We start from the raw sequence: 17,966 nt of genomic DNA, 5'->3' as shown, positions 1-17,966 counted from the left end.
GTGTGTGTGTGTGTGTGTGTGTGTGTGTGTATGTGTGTGTGTACTGGATGGTTCTCCTCCAACACTAGGCTGTGAGCCCCTGCAGAACAGGGTCTTGGTTTCTGCCAAATTCTAATGGCCAACTCTTCAATGCCTGGCACAGTGCTTGGGTCTGAGTGGCTTCCAACACCTATTCTCTTTCCTACTGAGAAGTGGCAATGTGTCCACATCTGCCAACAGAGACACATTTGTCATTTATTATCTCCATGTATTTTCACCTATTTAATTTGAAAACTACTGGATGCACTGAGATCCACAAAAGAAACTCTCCAGAAACACATACTCATCACTGTCCTTTCATGTAAAATTTTTTTTTATCAAAAGTTGTACGTATGTACCTTGTTACTTAGGAAATCACCTGTTCTTAAATGTTTTCAAATGTATTTCCATAGAGTAGACTTAGCATAATTCCTTCTACAATGTTTAATTTTCCCTGTTATTTCTTTAATGTTATTTCAAATTTTGGATTTGTACTTTCAACAACTTTTAAATGATATTATCTACTGACTTACTGATTTTACTATTTTTCCAAGGAGTCAACACTTAGGCTTATTTATCATTTGTCTGCTTCTAATGCTTATTTTCATTTTTCTTCTTTATTTGTTATCTTTTCTTTTTTAAAGTTCAGAAATGTTTTAGTTTAAGGTTCATAGCGAAATTGAAAAAAGCATTAGTTTTATTTTCAATTAACTTCAGTTGAATGTTCTTCACATAGCTTTCTTTCCTATTGACTAATTATTGAAAGTTATGAAATTTCTTCTGAGCATGTTTTAAGTACCCACAATAAAAAATGTTATTTTCTATATATTTTGCATTTTGAGTTTTAATTTTCTCTTCCACTCAACAGTTAAGACTTCATAATTGGTTTGATTTTATTTTACTTTTAATTTTTCCATAGTTTTTAAAACTTTGTTTTGTTACTGATTTCTCATTTTATTGTTTGTGAAGAAATGGTAGTAGTTACTATTTCTACTCTCTGGAATCTTTCAAGTTGTGTGTGCATGTGTGTGTGTATGCATGTGTCTAAGTGTCAGAATCTTTTGTTTTGAATAGGTGGATAAATTTATCTCATTTACATTTATTGCTGTGGCATACATTAGCTATTTTTTCTATATTTTGCTTTATTTTTGAGTTTTTGCTCCTTAAATTTTTTTCACTCTATTTTTTTATACAGTTTGACAATGGTAATAAAAAGGAAGGAAGTTCTGGAAGTATTTTCAGTAAAAAAGGGGGAAAAAGGTGATACTGTGCCCCTCTAATCAAAAAGAGCTAGAAACTAGTACTCAAATGGATTGTAAGAAAACTTTGGGAACTATTTGGAAAGGTGGCTAATTTGCATTTCTCTCTTGTTCTTGATATTCTATTTCTTTTAAAGGCAGACATCACTAATGGTGAATCTCTTCTCTTATGTAAAGAAGAGAGGAGTCACATTGGTTTTTGCTCTTGATAATAATTTACAAAGATTTCAGAAAGAAGTCATTTTTATGAGATATCTTCAAGTTCTTAAGAATAAACTTCATGTTTAAGGAAAAGAATGAAGTTTTTTAAAAATTTGCTTATCACTCTATCAAGATGGGCATAACTGATTCTTCAAGGGAACATACTTACTTTCTACTCAAGACAATGCGGAATGTGCTACATAAGGAATTCTGTACAAAAACTGTTTTTGACAGAACTTTAAATTGTTTCTCTATCATGATGGCTCATCAGCTGCTTTTGCTTTATCAAAGTGTTTTACCATCAAATTATTCTGCCTAAATTCCTCCTTTAAATTAAAATTCCCTAAACATAAAATTTGTTTAGCATTAACATTATGCTCCGTTGAACCCACTGTATTTAATTATTTTTTTATTGGTTTTTTTTTTGAGGCAGGTTAAAAAAAATAGAAGAAATGAAGCTGAAAGATTATGCATTTAAGTGTGCATGTGAGTATACACTTAAGTCTGCATTTAAACTCACACACTTTTAGAGTCTTCCATTCTTACAGAAAACTCTTTCAATAAATTTCATCTTAAGAGCTAACAAAATTAACATTTCAGATACTCCTCTGACTTAAGGATTAAAATATTTAATATGATTTTTGATGTTCAATATGTGTTTTTAAGCGTTTACTAAAAGAGAAGTAACTTAAATATTAAGAAAACAGCAACCAGCCGACAGGTGACACAAATGTGTGACGTATCCAGGGCAGGCTTCCTGATTCCTCAGGAGTCATCTTGCTCTACAAGAAAGAGTTTCAGGCAACGGTTTCTCTGGTCTCTAACGGGCTGAAGGGGAACAGACGATGATACACTATTATATGCTTATTTGGTGTAAGGATCATCTTGAGGCTGATATTGTTCAGATACAGCACACACAGAAGCTCTGAAAAACCCAGAAGTTGCCCTTTTGTAACAGAAATTTACATGTACTAGAGGTCTCCATTTGTAAGGGTGTCTCCCTCTCTGTAGGAACAGGAGGGACTCTAAATTTCTAGTGACTGTTGTTAGTGGAGAAGACAGACGGTATCAACAGACAATAAGTATCAAGCAGGTGGAGATATTATTTCACAGGCATCTAAAGTTAAAAAATACATTTTCCATTAGTGCCATTTACCATATGTATTATGATAATGGTGATTAACATGAAAACGGCAAATTTATGATGCAGGCATGTATAGTTCCAAAACCTGATTAGTACTTAATTTGAGGTCACAGTGAAAATTTTAATAGCTAGAATTCAACATGTTACAGGTTGGCAATATGCAGTCATGGAAAAATGGGGAGAATAGACAACATAGTTTAAAAATCATCTACTTTATTGACCTCTAAGTTACTGATGACGAGAGGTCAAGGAAAAGTCTGTGGACATATCCCTAAGTCCAGAGATGGGAAGTGATTCAGTCCCCTCAGAAATGATTAAAATGTATTTGCTGGAATGATATCCTAGTGTATAAAGAATGAAAGGCTTTTTTGAATGTGAATAGAATGATTTTCTCCTTCGAGGCAATGGCCATTGTTGGGGCAGTGCTGTGTATGTCTCGAGCGTACTGCTCTTACAGACTACGCCTGGGCTTCCCTGAGTCGAAGGAAGAAGCGAAAAAGCAAGATCAACTGTTAGATTAGAAAAAGAAGGAGTTAGTAAAGACTCACTACACAAAATTTAAAGAAATCCCAAATAAAAGAATTTTTATTTTGTCACCTTTGTGAAAAACAACATCTTCCCCTTAGAGACTTTTTAATCATCCTTGGGATTTGGCAGAAATGATAAAAATAGTGAGGTCTTTTAAGATTTGTTTACGTATGCTATAAAAAATCGCTTTCTTTCATGAAATGTGTTTTTCTAACCAACACACATTAATAATTTAATATCATTTCTAGGCTCTGCTTCATTTAAAACATTAATTGCGAAGAAACAAGTCTCAAAAGAGATTTGTCTGTGAGCTGTGACTCTCAGAACGGGTAGACGGTACCCGTTGGAGTTCAACAGCCTCGCTTGTCAAGAGCATTGACACAGCACGTCAGCACCGCATTGGGGGGTCACTTTAAACGGCGGGATCACTGAAATAAGGTACAAAATTCCACAGCCTGGCACTCCACGGACTGCAGAAAGGACACGTGTTAACAGCGTGCAAGCTGAAACAAGAAGGCAGAGTGTCACCTGGAGCGACCTTGGGTGGGACGGTGAGTGTCAGGTGACTCTAAGTTTTCCCCACTCACCTGAGGTCACCTGTCAAATAAGTTACTTGTACTATAATCCCCGCTGTGGGTTCTGCTGTTGAGAAAACCCAAACTATGTCCATGTGGCTCTTGGGATGCCAAAGAAGACAGATAACTAGAGACAGTGGTATCTATGAGGGCAGAAACTGTGACTAGCTTGTTCATCACGGCGTGTCCCATCTGCCTCGTCCAAAGTCTGGCTGGCAGCAGGTCTTAAGAACAGTTTTGAATGAATCTCTTGCAGGAAATAAGATTCTCACTGGTGCCCCCTTTCTTTCCCTAATACTACCTTTCTTTCGTGCATATGAAGCCACATCAGTTTAGGATTTAACACGCACGGTCAAATAGAGCACGGAGTGTATGGAATCCTGTTGGCTATCTGGTTGAATTTTTAAATACAGCAGAAACAACAGTTTGAAAACGAAGGTGCCTTTGATTTACAATCATGAGACTCTCTCAGACAAACAAGCATTTGTGGGTTTTAAGGAGTCAGGGTCAAGAAAAGCAAAGTCTTTTTTACATATCGGGAGCAGATTTTATGGACAGGTTGGTGAGGGCCTCAGAAGCGTATTTCCTACCAAAAGAATTAAGTGTTTGCCCAGAAAGCTGGACTAAAGTAATCCTGCTGGAACATGCGGTACTTGGGTACTTGGGGATGGCAAATCCATTCCCGCCAAGCCCCGGGGGTCTCCTCTGTACCCCTCCTTGACCTTCTCTCTGACTGCACCTGCTCTGCGGATATGCGTGGGCTGCTTCTCCCGCCACCAGCCTGCACAGGCTGAGGCCCCTACTGCTCTTCTCATCGTCCTGCCGCACAATTTATGGATAGGCCCCCACATATCCTCCTTCCTCAACATGCCTGCCTTCTAAGTTTATTTACAACTTCACTGTCCCTTTCAGATCTGTACTTTGATCTATCAACAAGTATCTCTACCAGGACACCCGACAGCTGTCCGACACGCATTATGTCCTACATGTAGCCTTCCTGCACGGCCAGTCCCTGTGGCATAGACCCCATCCCCTTGTACTCCCTGCTTGGGTCAGGCTAAGGGAAACAGACAATAGACTCTGGCTTCTCATGAAGTCTGGCCTACAGCACGGACTTGCAAGTCATTCTCTTGCCGATGACATTCAGTACACTCCACATCCAGCCAGTCACCAAGTCCTATCAATTAGACCTGAACACGGACACGTGGACATAGTTTTGGATTTTACACTGGAGGTCGCTGTCCACGGTCTTACCTCCATCTCGCAGACCACTCGTAGCTGTGTCTTTCCTGCTCTGCAGGCCAGCCAGGCCTCCCGCCCCTTTGTCTAGTGCATCCTCCATCCTGTTCATAAAACAGCCATGCTAGCAGGCTAGTATGACTCTGCTGTTCTCTGCTTTACAGTTCTTCAGTGCTTGTGGGGCAGCAGTAAAGATCAAGTGCAGGTGGATTTCTGTGGCAGAGCCTGCCGTTCACGAGCTGGCCTTAACCGAAGTACTTCTCTTGCTGCTGTACCTTCCCTTATATTCTGTGCCACACGCGTCCTGAGCTACCGCCAAGGGTCCCGCGCAGACAAGTAACCCATGGGGGATGAAGCCACGTCTCCTGCCACCTGAAAATCCATTTCCCCTGGCCAACTTTTCATATTTCAGGCTTTGCTCAAACCATTCTTTTTTTTTTTCTTTTTTAAAGATTTTACTTACTTATTTCAGAGAGAGAGAGCACACCCGGGGGAGTGGCAGGCAAAGGCAGAGGGAGAAGCAGACTTCCCGCTGAGCAGGGAGCCCAATGCAGGAGTCAATCCCAAGACCTTGGGATCATGACCTTAGCTGTAGGCAGACGCTTAACCAACTGAGCCACCCAGGTACCCCTCAAAGCCATTTCTTAAGTAAATTTCTCTGTGACTTTGTATCCCTACATGTTTCCTCTTCACACCTTAAACGTACGTGCATGGAGTAATTATCATTTTGGCTTTATTTGTTTTCAAATGAACCATCCCACGGAAGACTACGTTATATGGAGAAAGAACCTTTCATTTCCCATATTTCCTTTTGCCTTGTGTGTGCCAAGCACAATGCCTAGTATTTTCTTGGAGAATCGAAAGGGATGTTAGATCGGCATATCATCTGGGGTTTTTTTCTCTCACCTCGAACTAACGTCAGACCCGAAGCACCAACAGAAAAGACTGGCTTACTCGTGATGAAAATATCTTTACTTGCTGGAGTTATTTTTGTCTCTTAAAGCTAGCACTCTATGTGCACTTCCTCTTGTGTCAGAGCCCTAAAGCCAAGAAACAAGTTGTGGGAAGATTTACTGTTGCTTCTGCAGGTGCACAGTTTCCAAACATGAATCTGGCTCAGTCTTATTTCATTTGCATCCAGCCTTAGTGAATGAGTCACTGTGGTAAAGTAATCAATTATGAGGACCCAGGAGTTCCAGCAGACCCGGGTTTCCAAAACATCATTCATGAGGAGAAGGGGCCACGATATTTCCTGAGTTACACACACAAGGTATTTAGAAAGGTTCAAATATATTCATTGCTTCTCAGCTCCTGTGTGGACAGGAGATCACAGACTCGGGTTGTTCACTCATTTTCTCAGATGTCTGCTGGTGGTGACGTCATGGCCTCAAGACAGCACTCGACTCAGCACTGGGGAGCAAAGGGTGCTGGGAAGGCTATGCTAGCTCAAAATGAGAAACCAGTGTGTCTACTGGAAGGATGCAATCATCAGCAAATTCAGATTCCTGGCATGTGTTTTGGCTTCCTCTGGTTTCTCCCAACACAGTGCAAGGAGAGGAGCCTAATTAAATGTAACAAATGCATAAACAAATTTAGCTGTGATGACTTTAATAGGTGAGGATAATCACGCCTGGACAGAGAACTTGGTTTCCGCGTCTGGAATTTCTGACGAGAAGTTCCTCTCATCACTAGCCAACACATATTCATTTGTCAAGACTCCTGGTTTATAAGGAAAATTGCTTCTCGATGCCCTTTTCCGCCCAGGCGATCGGCAGAGAAATCGTGATAGCAACAGCATGGAAAACGGAGTACAGTTAATAAGGTACAGAGTAATTATCCAGCTATGAGAAGCAGTGAGCTGTCTGGCTGGGTTGGGGAGTAAACTGAAGGTGAACTAAGTAGTAATTTTTAATGTAAATTTGTAGGGTCGGCAAAATTCCATACAACAATGATTTTAGTCGCCAAAATAATTCTATTCTAACAGTCTAAGCATATGTACAAGGTGGTGGTGGGGTATGTTTGCTTACTTTTGCTTTAAGTACCTTCTGAGAAAAATAGTTTAAAATATATCCCTCCCTGCCTTGAATCCCTGTTTCAGAAGACTGGGTAAATTATACGGCACGTGCTCGGATGACGTGCATTTTCACACGGGTCCATGTAAAGATCCTCTGTTCTTTATGACGTGCTCCCTTTTATCCCTATTCCCCGTCCCTTCTCCCATCCTGTCCCACCGGCAACTATGCAACATGCTACAGATGAGTTATCTGCTCACGTGTTATCATGAAATAGGTCTCATTCTTTGTGTGTTTTGCATTTATGTAAATAGTATTGATATCTGTCCCTTTGTATGTTCATATTTTCACACCAAACTGCTTTTCCGTTCTATGCATGTTGCTATGCCATTTACTTCTCTATTGCAGAGGAACCAAGGAGCACAAATTTAGAGGCTTCAAACAATAATGCCAACCTCTTTGCTTCATCTGCCCAGCCAAGGGGTGGTGGCTTCTTCCTGAAATTGGAGCCTCTGGGTTACTGTTTCGGCTTTTCAGTCCTGCCCTGGATTTCACTGCTGCGAGGAACTAGATTGAAGCCACAACCTCAGGGAGCTGAGAAGTGGATCTGCCCTAGCCTGGCTTCCAGAGGAGACCACAGCCCCAGCTGCCACCCGGATCCGGGCCACGTGAGATCGTAGCAGAGGACCTGGCAAAGTCACGCCCACACTCCCGCAAAAGTACTCACAAAACATTAAACCACAAAATTAGTGCTGCTTAGCAAAATTTAATGAAGGAGATTTGTGTTCTATTGAGAATACTAGGTTCTTAGCGGATCGATGGAAGGGTGGAAAGGAATAAACTCAAAGAAAGAGCAACATTATCTGATACCAATGAGGAGAGACCACAGAAGGAAAAGGAAGGAACCTATCAAGCCATTCCACGCTTGCACACAAAGGGCGGCTGGACCTGGTTTCTTCTTGACTTCTAGATTTGGGATCTATCTGAATATTAGGTATTTGCAGATCAAGCCTCCGCAAACGGGAGGAAGGCTGTCCTGCCACTGGAGCAGAGGGACGAATGGCACAGAGACAACATTCTCACTTTGAACCCTGCCAGCATGCTAGTCGGCAGACAAGGTTCATGTCGTTGCAAAAGCTTAAATCTCAAAACGCATAACTTGCAAGCAGGAATGGTGCTAACTGAAATTCCTCCCCGAATTACGTGAAGTTACAAAACTGTGTTTATGCACATGAAAGGGAGCTGCAAAGAGAGCACTTCTGAGCGTAGTAACTGCACACAGGAATGAACTTCTTTTCTCTTTCCCAAATCCTGCAGGCGTGAAACGTCTCTCCTCTTTCCTTTCAGAACTTTGCTCCAACAGTACCCACTTCTCAGGATTCTGATTTCTGGGTCCGACTCACTCACCCTAAGTTTGCCATAAACACACATTTCCATGGGGTCCTCCCTCTCTAATCTCTCCAGGAATCGGACCCGAAGGCCTTCTTCCTCCAGTAAAACCACCATGCTGTCTTGTTTAACAGGCACTTTTGAAGAGGATAAGGAATGTCTGACAGAACAAGACCGACCTTGTCACGAAGCACGGCGATGGCAGAAATTCATGAAGGTGATTTTCCGTTTTGGACTTTATGGGGAGCAGCCTGGGAGGAAGCAGAGCCCTTCTCCGTGCACAGCGTGCTGCAGAGACGGGAAGTGGGCGCAGATCAGACGGCAGAAAGAGAAGTGTATTCTTTCAAAGAGAAGCCGTGGTGTCGTGGCGGGGACAGGTAACTATGACACGGGCCCCCCTCGAGTTGTGTAAATAAGGGTTCACTGGAGCACAGGCACCCCGATGCTTTGTTTCACACAGTACAGATCCCCGCATGCTTACTTGCCAGGACAGCAGAGCGGGGGAGCTGAAATTGAGACTGGGTGGCTCAAAGGCCCAAGCTCTTTACTCCCTGACCCTTCACACAAAGAGCCCAGCAGGCAGTGTGCATCGGTTCTGGAACCAGCGGAGGACCCCAGCTGCAGCGAGAACTTGCATCCTGCACGATGGTGTTGTTGACCGGACTCAAAGAGGCAGAGCTCTAGACCCAGCCCACAGCATGAGAGTTGCTCTCCGAATGACAATTATCTTCCATCCCTTATGCACATCATGGAAAAAACAGCAAATCACATTTCTGTACCTTTCACAGTGGGTGTTATTTCAGAGAAAACATAAACATAGCAAGAGACGTCACTCGTCAGCGTCCTTCCACATCAATCAAGTACTTACTTTCTACATCGTGTTTACTAAATGAAGGTCCAGCTGAGAATTTCCCAGTTAGTATTGTGTTTAATATATTACACCATCAGGCTAGATAGGCATTACATTTCCCGATAGTTTTTGCAGAAAAACGTTATTTAAATGGGATTCCAAATGTCGGTAAAGTGATAACGGAATATGAAGTTGGATGGCCGACTATTGATGTCTTTCAGTGAACAGGATCCTGACATCATGTCAGAGTATCCCATGAGTTTAATCTTTCATATTAAACAAAAAAGTACATTTTAAGTAGGGTAAAGGTAACTGTGCTCTTGGAACAAGGGAACACTGAAAAGCAAACACTACTAAATCACCATGGGATAAACTGGAAAGAAAAACTCCCACGGAATATGGGTCAGGCATCGGATAGGACTTTGATGCTTTGCGCAAAGGGGCAACAGAAGCCAGGGTGAGTCACCAGTTCCCGTACAAGCAGCTCTGTGCAGAACCCTTCATGGCACGGCTACGCTAACCTGCTTGGGCTCTTTGCTGTTTTCCCCGTGAGACTGTGTCTCAGTAGGGACACCCCCAAGGTGACCTGTCACCGGCACCCCTTCGGCCCACGTCACAAAGCCGCTTCTTGCCTCCTGGACCGAGTGCAGCTGTCACCGGTGCATCTCCTCCCACGCTGTGAGCTGTTTCTGGTCCCACCTGTACATCTTCAGGGACACGCATTGGCACAAGCTTCGTCTTCGCGGCAAATGAAAGGGACGCTTCTGCAGAACGTCTATTCAAACTCTCAAAGAGCCCTCTGAAGAACTGCCAGCACCGAGGACATAGGCTTTATTCAGAATGTCTGGCCGGTGAAAATGCAGAGGTCTAGAGTTCCCTTCCCAATGAGATGGCAGTCTGAGGTTGCTGGCTGGGGAGTCGGGGAGTCAGTGTGAGCGGTTCTGTCAAGCTTGGCAGTGGCGCTGCCCCAGGAGGGAGCCAACAGGACCCCCTGGGCAGGTGACGCCATCCCTGCCCCATTGGAGGCACTCCAGTTGGGCAAAACAAATGTCCTTCTATTAAATATCCATTTGGATGATTGAGCTGCAACAAAGAGGTAGCTATGTGAGCAAGGGCAGACTTACCGATCAGGAACGTGGGTCCGAACCCCACTTCTCATCTCAGTGTTTGCACTTACCAGAATGTGGTTGAATGAGCACGTCGGGGATGAAGACATTCATCTTGGCTTCGGTCTCGCATACGTAAAATTGCTCCAGGAATGAATAGGCTGGGCTGTTTGTGTGCCAGGCCCTTCAACCGGGATGAAGACACACAAAACATCATTGTTGGCTGCGGACAGGAGGCGCCCAGCCTGTGAAACTTTCCAAATACTGGGGGCAGAGAACTCTTCACACCAGAACACCTGAAAAATAGGAAAATAGAAAAAAACTTAGCAGCAGTTTACATCTATTCATTTTAGGTTAAGGACCAAGATTTGTGGAAGAGTCCTTTCCTTCAAATGGAAATTTACCTCCTTAAACAGCTCGCTCTGAAGAGCACTTCTCAAATTAGCGGAGGGCTGCTGATGGGACCCATCNCAAAACGCATAACTTGCAAGCAGGAATGGTGCTAACTGAAATTCCTCCCCGAATTACGTGACGTTACAAAACTGTGTTTATTCACATGAAAGGGGGCTGCAAAGAGAGCACTTCTGAGCATAGTAACTGCACACAGGAATGAACTTCTTTTCTCTTTCCCAAATCCTGCAGGCGTGAAACAGCTCTCCTCTTTCCTTTCAGAACTTTGCTCCAACAGTACCCACTTCTCAGGATTCTGATTTCTGGGTCCGACTCACTCATCCTGAGTTTGCCATAAACACACATTTCCATGGGGTCCTCCCTCTCTAATCTCCCCAGGAATCGGACCCGAAGGCCTTCTTCCTCCAGTAAAACCACATGCTGTCTTGTTTAACAGGCACGTTTGAACAGGATAAGGAATGTCTGACAGAACAAGACCGACCTTGTCACGAAGCACGGCGATGGCAGAAACTCGTGAAGGTGATTTTCTGTTTTGGACTTTATGGGGAGCAGCCTGGGAGGAAGCAGAGCCCTTCTCCGTGCACAGCGTGCTGCAGAGACGGGAAGTGGGCGCAGATCAGACGGCAGAAAGAGAAGTGTATTCTTTCAAAGAGAAGCCGTGGTGTCGTGGCGGGGACAGGTAACTATGACACGGGCCCCCCTCGAGTTGTGTAAATAAGGGTTCACTGGAGCACAGGCACCCCGATGCTTTGTTTCACACAGTACAGATCCCCGCATGCTTACTTGCCAGGACAGCAGAGCGGGGGAGCTGAAATTGAGACTGGGTGGCTCAAAGGCCCAAGCTCTTTACTCCCTGACCCTTCACACAAAGAGCCCAGCAGGCAGTGTGCATCGGTTCTGGAACCAGCGGAGGACCCCAGCTGCAGCGAGAACTTGCATCCTGCACGATGGTGTTGTTGACCGGACTCAAAGAGGCAGAGCTCTAGACCCAGCCCACAGCATGAGAGTTGCTCTCCGAATGACAATTATCTTCCATCCCTTATGCACATCATGGAAAAAACAGCAAATCACATTTCTGTACCTTTCACAGTGGGTGTTATTTCAGAGAAAACATAAACATAGCAAGAGACGTCACTCGTCAGCGTCCTTCCACATCAATCAAGTACTTACTTTCTACATCGTGTTTACTAAATGAAGGTCCAGCTGAGAATTTCCCAGTTAGTATTGTGTTTAATATATTACACCATCAGGCTAGATAGGCATTACATTTCCCGATAGTTTTTGCAGAAAAACGTTATTTAAATGGGATTCCAAATGTCGGTAAAGTGATAACGGAATATGAAGTTGGATGGCCGACTATTGATGTCTTTCAGTGAACAGGATCCTGACATCATGTCAGAGTATCCCATGAGTTTAATCTTTCATATTAAACAAAAAAGTACATTTTAAGTAGGGTAAAGGTAACTGTGTTCTTGGAACAAGGGAACACTGAAAAGCAAACACTACTAAATCACCATGGGATAAACTGGAAAGAAAAACTCCCACGGAATATGGGTCAGGCATCGGATAGGACTTTGATGCTTTGCGCAAAGGGGCAACAGAAGCCAGGGTGAGTCACCAGTTCCCGTACAAGCAGCTCTGTGCAGAACCCTTCATGGCACGGCTACGCTAACCTGCTTGGGCTCTTTGCTGTTTTCCCCGTGAGACTGTGTCTCAGTAGGGACACCCCCAAGGTGACCTGTCACCGGCACCCCTTCGGCCCACGTCACAAAGCCGCTTCTTGCCTCCTGGACCGAGTGCAGCTGTCACCGGTGCATCTCCTCCCACGCTGTGAGCTGTTTCTGGTCCCACCTGTACATCTTCAGGGACACGCATTGGCACAAGCTTCGTCTTCGCGGCAAATGAAAGGGACGCTTCTGCAGAACGTCTATTCAAACTCTCAAAGAGCCCTCTGAAGAACTGCCAGCACCGAGGACATAGGCTTTATTCAGAATGTCTGGCCAGTGAAAATGCAGAGGTCTAGAGTTCCCTTCCCAATGAGATGGCAGTCTGAGGTTGCTGGCTGGGGAGTCGGGGAGTCAGTGTGAGCGGTTCTGTCAAGCTTGGCAGTGGCGCTGCCCCAGGAGGGAGCCAACAGGACCCCCTGGGCAGGTGACGCCATCCCTGCCCCATTGGAGGCACTCCAGTTGGGCAAAACAAATGTCCTTCTATTAAATATCCATTTGGATGATTGAGCTGCAACAAAGAGGTAGCTATGTGAGCAAGGGCAGACTTACCGATCAGGAACGTGGGTCCGAACCCCACTTCTCATCTCAGTGTTTGCACTTACCAGAATGTGGTTGAATGAGCACGTCGGGGATGAAGACATTCATCTTGGCTTCGGTCTTGCATACGTAAAATTGCTCCAGGAATGAATAGGCTGGGCTGTTTGTGTGCCAGGCCCTTCAACCGGGATGAAGACACACAAAACATCATTGTTGGCTGCGGACAGGAGGCGCCCAGCCTGTGAAACTTTCCAAATACTGGGGGCAGAGAACTCTTCACACCAGAACACCTGAAAAATAGGAAAATAGAAAAAAACTTAGCAGCAGTTTACATCTATTCATTTTAGGTTAAGGACCAAGATTTGTGGAAGAGTCCTTTCCTTCAAATGGAAATTTACCTCCTTAAACAGCTCGCTCTGAAGAGCACTTCTCAAATTAGTGGAGGGCTGCTGATGGGACCCATCCGCAATTTGGAGGNCTGATGGGACCCATCTGCAATTTGGAGCCAACACCCTCTGCCAGAAACACTGAAGAAACAAAAACAAAATAACAGTGAAGCACACACACACCCCAACCACTCATTAAAAAAAAGAAAAACTTCAATGAAACGTAGATGGCCCATTTATCCTATCAACAATCAAGCTTGGCAGGTTGCTAATTAGAACAATGTAAAGCAGGTTCTGTCTAATTCAACGTTTACATTGAAGAATCCGGTCGAGCTGCAGTGATTCAGTGCTATAAAACACACCGTCGAGTAGGTCTGCTGGAGCGTGGCCTCTCCCATGCCCAATCCTAGGCAAATCTGGTTTGATTTATGAGAACTCGGAAGAGACCATATTCAGGGCCCGCCAAGTGCTCCCTTCTGTTGTGAGTCCCACAGAACGGGTTGCTGTGTGGACCTCAGTCCCCACCCTGGGAGGCATTCTCCAAGGTTGAGGTGGGTGACAGCAGTTTGGCTCTCCTGTCTAGGCTCCTTTTTTTTTTTCTTCCTCTTTCTTTTTTTCTTTCCATCAGAAAAAGGAGAACCACTTTTTACTTGCAGCAAAAGGTCTTTTTCACTAAAGAAAATGTCTGTTTCCCTTTTGCCCATCTGTAACAATTCTATTTCCTGAAAATTACACTTTTTTGTGGTCTTTCTTTACTTCTGGAAATACCAAACAGAGAGTTTAATATGAAATAAATACTTGAGAAAAAGGAACACATGCAAATCACCTTTCTATGATCCATCTACTTCCAGCAGACCTTTTTTTTTTTTTTTTAAGATTTTATGTATTTATTTGACAGAGAGAGAGACAGCCAGCGAGAGAGGGAACACAAGCAGGGGGAGTGGGAGAGGAAGAAGCAGGCTCACAGCGGAAGAGCCTGATGTGGGGCTCGATCCCATAACGCCGGGATCACGCCCTGAGCCGAAGGCAGACGCTTAATCTCTCTGCCACCCAGGCGCCCCTGCAGCAGACCTTCTGAAGGAGATTGATTCAGAGGCTCCCTTTGTGAATACAGGTCTCCATTAGGAAAGGTCAACTTTTCTACACGCTAAAAAAGCATCCTGCTAATTCAATAACGGATTCCCTGGAATAAAGTTTGTGGTCAGTTTCGGCGAGAGGGAGCTTATGAAACAGTTCTGATGGGGTAAGCTGTTGGGGCAAGTAAGAGATCAAGAGACAATGAAGAGCGTGATTCCTGCGCCTGGACAATGAAGTGGATAATTCCTCCACCTGGACAATGGAGCAGATAATACACCGTAGGTGATTATGCACGGAGCGTACCATGACTCTGCAGCAGCCCCTCCACGCCTCTGCCTTGTCAGAACAAAAGAAGGTCACGCTTCCTGGATATTCCTAACTGGCTGTGTCCGCATAGAGGAACTGCCATCTCAGAGAACCACTGTGCGCCCTGCAAGGGGAACAGGTCTACCATAGGGAACCGTACGTGCGACGGGAGGCCGTGTGAAGTGACACTGTCCGGACGTAGCTAGGGTCGGGAGCTCATCTCTCCTGTTCTCTTGCAGCAGGGAGGTCTGAGCAATGAACCGAAGCCAACCCGTTGTTTCCTCTGGAACCTTTCAGGTCACCAATTCATCATCTTCATCTCCTTCTCCTCTCCTTCTTCTTCTTTCAAAATAAACAGGTGATGCTCTGTGCAGAAGCCAACTGCACCCTGCTGCATGATGAAGAAACTCAACAATGAGAGTCACACTAAGAAACAAAACACAACGCGACACCTAAGGATATAAAGGCAAAAAGAATCCAAATGGCACGTCTGGGATCACACGACCACAAAGATTTAGATTCCATCCCGTGATGGGGTTTGGGGGTCCCCGAGGAAGGCTCCCTGCAAACATCTCCCTGATAACATGCCTCGACTTGCCGGCTCCGGTGTCCTTGTGTGGGACTGGAGCCTCACGCTGCACCGAGCTCTCAGAGGTGCTTCTGCCGCCGTGGAACGCAGCGGTTTCCGGGAGAAGCCGTACGGTGAATGTGGATATCCTCCGTGCGCAAGCGTAAAGGCTGCTGTGCTAACAGCGGGTCTCCGGTGGCTCTGAGGGGACGGGTCCTGTTTCAGACAGCTTTGTTTGCCATCCTGGGAGAGCTGAGGCTGGGGACAGGCAGAGGCAGCCAACACCGAAGAGAGCATGGAGGAGCCGGCTTCTTAGGGAGGCGCTGGCTAGAAGGCAAATGGACAGAACCAGAGTTCCGAGAGCAGACACGCCACAGTTCATGGGCATCTGTACGCCTTGTAGCGGAAGCCCTGCTTCGACGTCCTGGCTCCTTCTGATGGAACCCTGACGTCTGCTGCGTGACCAACAGCGCATTTGTATGTCCATCGAAAAACACGCACCTGAGACGTGAAACAATTTAAAAAAAGAAACTTACTTAGTTGGGCTGTAGTTGCATTTTATTATACTAATTTACCATTTATTAGCTCTGTGAAGTCAAATGCTTCCATGTAGCATGAGGAAGGGTCTTCAAAACTGGATTTTAAAATCCATAGTGAAGTCAGTTGGCCTCAGTAATTAAGTGAGAGTGAAAAAATGTTTTAGTTAATGTAGTTAAGTACCTTCACCCAAACCTTGGCATGAAAAACTGTCCTTGGCAACAGGCCAACGTCATTGTATCAGTACGCGGGACGGGGCTGGGTGCAGTAGTCAGGAAGGACACATTCACAAGAAGGACACATTCCTTCCTGACTTACAATAGAGATGGCAGCCCTGCGACAACCTCCCACTCACCCACCTCCAGCCCATAAAAAAGAGGAAGCTGGAAGGTGGAGGGAATTTGGTCATGGACAGGCATGCTACGTCTTAGCTGCTTGCTTGCTGACTCGTAGAACCTGACTTCTCCTCCTGCCCTATGAGCATGGCCATGTGTGCTGAGCGCTCCTGGGAGCCTCGACCGCGTTGCTGAGAGTTTAGGGTCTACGTGTACACAGGGACGGGTGCCTGCTGAGGAGCTGGACAATTCTGAGGGCCAGAGCAGTTCTGGACAGCAACAGCAAAGACACACTGCATGGGTGGAGTTGCCTACATCCCTCAACTTGGCGAGAAGAACAGGCTTTTCCCTAGCTTACGCAGACAATGAGAAAGGGCACCAAGCTGTGTTCTGTCGTGAAGTTAACATGATTGACTGGTACGAACCCAGACAGCTCCGGCGGGAGGAGCCTGTGGGGGGAGCACTTGGTTAAAGGAGCGTGAAAGGTCAATGGGAGGCAGGCCTTGTCTGTAACAGGCTGCTGTGCAGTGCTGAGGACCCCACGGGTCCCTCCAAGAACTCCCACTGGCAGCTCTCGAGCAGACTAGCATTCCAGGCTCAAACACCTGCCGCAGGGGCACCTGGGAGGCTCCGTGGGTGAAGCGCCTGCCTTCGGCTCAGGTCATGATCTTGGAGTCCTGGGGTCAAGTCCTGTGTCGGGTTCCCTGCTCAGTGGGGAGTCTGCTTCTCCCTCTGCCTCGTCTTTTGAAAACAAACACCTGCCACAAAGTCCGCTCTGACCACCTGCTAACATAAGGAAAGAGGATCCTGAAACAGCAAGCCTAGTTCAGTGAACCAGTATCTCCACATTCTTCACATTCTTTTCTCCCTGCTCTAAATCTGTAAGAGGCAAAGTGGAAAAAGGAGGAGGCAGAGGAAAAGTCAAACCATATATGTTTCTCCTCTCCTTGAGCCCCTGCGCTAAAGACTCGGTGAGGAAGAGAAGCCTAATACTGGTCCCAAATGTGAAACTGGAGACTTTTTTCATGCCAGAAAATGAGGCTTGATTACAAAACTGTGACTTTTTCTCAGAACTGGGAAATTTCTGGAAAGCAACTAGATAGGGTCCACATGTGTTTAAGGGTAAGGACAAGGTCCCTAGGATGAACCATGTTGCGGGAAATATTAAAGGCAAGTACATCTGTTTGCTCTGTGTTGCTCACTTAGTTCAGAAGGGTACGATTCACTCATTCTATTTATTCTAGCGGACCTATGAGCTCATTTCTTCTCCCCGGTGTCTCCATGAGGCCAAGGTCTCCAATCAGCTGGCTTTCTCACTGCACCATACCTTCTACAAGATCAAGCATTATGCATCAAAGAACCTCTTTGTTTTTTCATTATCACCGTCCAAGAAGACTTCTGAAACATTGTTTCCTATTCGACACACCACAGATACATTTATATCTGTTTATGTATTGTATCCTATCTTGCTTTATTTATGTATATAGCAAGATTTTTTGAGAATGCTTGCCTCAAATAATTCCCTTACTCCCGCCTGGGGTAAAATAAAGAAGTGAGTGTGGAGTCCGTGGCTTTCCCGAGGTGCATGGAGATCTCCATGAACACCCAAAGGGGTGAGGGTCAAGCCCAAGAGCGAGTGTCATTTTACACACCACCCAGCAGGGGTACCACCCATACAGTCCTCTACGAAGAGACAATGAGTTGCCCTTCCGGTTCAACGAGAACACCTCTGCTTTTGTATGTCCGTCCACTAGGGTTTTA

General features: G+C 45.2%; 1 long non-coding RNA gene across 4 annotated transcripts in view; it reads right to left on the bottom strand.

The window, feature by feature from the left end:
- Positions 1–17,966, bottom strand: part of LOC109491041 — a 557,171-nt gene that overhangs the window by 242,981 nt on the left and 296,224 nt on the right. For all 4 annotated transcript variants that reach the window (XR_004622475.1, XR_004622477.1, XR_004622476.1 and 1 more), the window contains 2 exons: positions 13,062–13,286; positions 11,214–12,967 (listed from right to left, as the gene is read on the bottom strand). This is a non-coding gene — a long non-coding RNA (uncharacterized LOC109491041). The remainder of the gene's footprint in view (positions 1–11,213; positions 12,968–13,061; positions 13,287–17,966) is intronic.

The sequence above is a fragment of the Ailuropoda melanoleuca genome, chromosome X, assembly GCF_002007445.2.
Source record: "Ailuropoda melanoleuca isolate Jingjing chromosome X, ASM200744v2, whole genome shotgun sequence".
Classification (NCBI taxonomy): Eukaryota; Metazoa; Chordata; class Mammalia; order Carnivora; family Ursidae; genus Ailuropoda; species Ailuropoda melanoleuca.
The sequence above is the reverse complement of the archived record's forward strand: the minus strand, read 5'-3'. Positions and strand labels throughout refer to the sequence as shown.